The sequence below is a fragment of the Melozone crissalis genome, unplaced genomic scaffold, assembly GCF_028551555.1.
Source record: "Melozone crissalis strain CALT ecotype California unplaced genomic scaffold, PUWL_Pcris_2 ptg000063l_1, whole genome shotgun sequence".
In the NCBI taxonomy this organism is placed as follows: domain Eukaryota; kingdom Metazoa; phylum Chordata; class Aves; order Passeriformes; family Passerellidae; genus Melozone; species Melozone crissalis.
The window spans coordinates 797719-800855 of record NW_026535841.1 but is presented as its reverse complement, the minus strand read 5'-3'; positions in this window follow the sequence as shown (position 1 = coordinate 800855).

The following is a 3137-nucleotide window of genomic DNA, read 5'->3' as shown; positions in this document are numbered from 1 at the left end:
ACTGGAGGAGATTGCTGGCTAAAAATATTTTGTGTGGGGGAGGAAGGGGAAGGTCCAGCCTTGCCCTGCCCTGGAACACAAGCCCTGCACTGCCCTGGAACCCCAATCCCCCCAGAGCCTCTATCCCAGCCCAGCAGTGTCTGCCAGTCCCTGGCACAGCACAGGCAATGCTCCACAGCCACCTCTGCAGCCCCCAGCCCACCTCTTGAGGGACCAAATGAGCCCAAGTCCCACCTGAGGGAAGGGTCCAGGGAAAACAAGGGGTATTGAAGGCTGACCACAAGGCAAGCACACATCTTGAACCTACCTCCTCTTGGAATTTCCATCTGAACACTGCTGGAATCCAGGACTTGGTAGCAGTGTGGGTGCTTCTGTATATCTTTTTTGTTTTTCTCTTTCTGTGTATATTTCTTCTATTTCTGTTCTCTTGCAAATCTTGAGTACCTTAAAACTGCACAGGCTTAGAGTTTGTGAAGGTGAATGGTCCAATTTAAAGCATTGATAAGTGGTTTTTTTTTTTCATTGAATGTCATATTAAACCATTTGCCAAGTCTCCATAATTTTCTAATATAACTAGTAAAAGCTGTCTTGTTCTTTTGAGCTCCTGATGATCTCTTGTCAGAATTTCTGCACTGCGTCCAACTCAGAGGAAACAAACAAATGCAATTTCTTTTAAATCTCTCATTGAGAAAGTTTTTTAGTGGATGGGAGTCAGGGCTTGTCTGTCCTGCTTGGCACAGCCCAGGCAGGCCTTTCCCACCCACATTCCACACTCCATTTCCCAGCTGGAGCCGCTGGGGCCTCTGAGTTGTGCTGCCCCAGCCCCAGGGACGCTCTCCTTGTCTGCCCATTCCCCCACGGTGTCTGGGCAGGGATGGCCTCAGTGGGGTTTGCTGACATCCTCAGCACCTTGGAGGCTGCTGCTGAATTTTCCTGCTCCAGAGGCTTGTTCAGCCTTCAGCTCTTCAGTGCAGGAATTCAGTGTCCCAGGGCTCATTAACATTGAGAACACCTGAACAAGGTAAGCCTCTGGGGGTAATTTGATTGAATTTTCAAATCTTTTGTGGTTAATTAGACGAATTCCAGTAGTGTATTCAAGTTGAATAGATTCTACTTAAAGAGACAGTGAGAAAAGATTTCTTAGGTCCAATTTAGGTTTCTTTTCCCTGTTAAATTATTGATAGGTGCAATCTCCAGCTGACACTGAATCCAAGTACCCCCTCATGCAGTTTGAATAGATATGAAAGTCAAGACCCTTCATGACTGACAATCAATCAGACTCTGTCCCTACCCCCACCCCACCATTTCCCCCATCCCAGCCCTGGCACTCAGAGCAGCCTTGTGCAAATCTGAGCTTCCTCCAGCCCAGGCTGCACCTGCAGCTTTCAGCTCCTTGGCTCCAACTCCCACCTGCCTTCCTTGGAGAAGGAGCTGCCCAAGACACAGAGGGATGTACATTTCTTGTCAGCCAACAAAGCCAGGGGAAGGCACAGCTCCATCAAATGCAAAAGTCATTCCTCTGCTGGATATTAAATCCACTTTCCACAGCAGACAGTCTCAGAGCAATGGAAAACACTTTCTGTGCCCAGCACAGATCCCAAGGTCCCCCCAAACCCTTCCTGCCCCAATTCTGCCCAGATTTGCTCTTTGCACACATGAGTCACAGGCTGAAGTCAGGAGCTCCCTCCATGCCCAGAGGGAGGAAAAGAGAGAAAGGGGATGAAGAGCTGTCCTGTGCAGAGCCAAGGTCCAAGTCTCCCTGCAGTGGGAACCACAACTCATCAGGTTTGTGTCCTTTGGGCTCATGGCCTGGTGACACTCAGAGGCACAGGAAGGTTTCTTGCCAACAAACACAAGTTGAACATTTGAACAGTTTAATAACCATCACAGCTCTTACCTCAGCTCTTTGTGATGTCCCAGCAGCATTTGACATGTCCACCATCCCCAGGGGATCTCTGTTCTGGAACAGTTTTAGACAGAGACATAAGAAAATGTAATTCTGTGATAGATATAATGACAATTAGGTTGTTGTCTAATGTGATATATATTTGAACATCAGAATGTCTGGACAACTCCCTGAAGTTGAAAGCATGAAGCCATTCAGTTGAGAGGCGCTTGAATGACCAGAGAGCATCTGAAGAAGGAAATCTGGGATCAAAGGGAAGGTCATAGATCAGGCTGGTCGAGTGAAGAGATGTCCTTAGACACGGCCATTTAAACATGAGAGCTGGAAACACTGGAAGGAAGAGGATCATGAAATATTAGACTAAATGTTGGTGACTAACATAGAGAAGAAGACTGATATTTTTTCCTGGAATCAGTAGAAGAATCCAGTAGATCCAGAAAATTCCTGTTCCTTGTGAAAAAATATACCATCTCCTAAAAGTACTCAAGTGAGTCAGATAATAAAGATTTGCTTGTATATTAGGAAACTAACAGGTATTAAAACCTGTGCCCCTTTCCAGGCAGACATCAGCTGTGTGTCCATGAACACGCAGTGCCACTTGTGCCCTGAGGTGCCCAGCTGGGATTAGATCTCTCAGAGAGCACTTGAGGGAGAGCAGAGCACTTTGCAAGCTGCAGGTCCCTGACAGCCCCAAAGGGCTCCTGTCCCATCAACATCTGCTCTGCTCCAGTCTGAAACAGGGCCCAGCATGGTGCCGGGACCATCAGAGAGCTGAGGTGTGTTCTGGAATTCAATGTCCTCCCCATCGCGCAGCAGCCCTGCATTTCCCTCCTGCAGCCTTGGTCTCCAGCACAGCCATGGAGGCTCTTTGGGCTCTGGACTGTAGCTACAGCCCCCAAGGGCAGCTGAGCTCTGCCTTTGGCACAGACAGGCCTGGCCAGCATGGGCCATGCTCAGCAATTGCTTGTGTGTGCCTGGCCTTGCTGTCAGCCCCGGCAGCGGCTGCGTGGCTGCTTTGTGGCCCTGTGCTGGCCCAGCCATGGTGGCCCAGCCCCTGTGCAGGCCCAGCCCAGGCCAGGAGCATTGCAGCTGGGAACGGCCCCTGTGCCATGGTGCCTACAGCAGCCTTGGGGCTCTGTGCCCCATGGCCTCCCTGCTGGGCAGCCTCTGCCACCTCCTGCAGAGCCCGTGGCACCTGTGGGGCTGCACAGACAGCCCTGCCCTGGGCTCT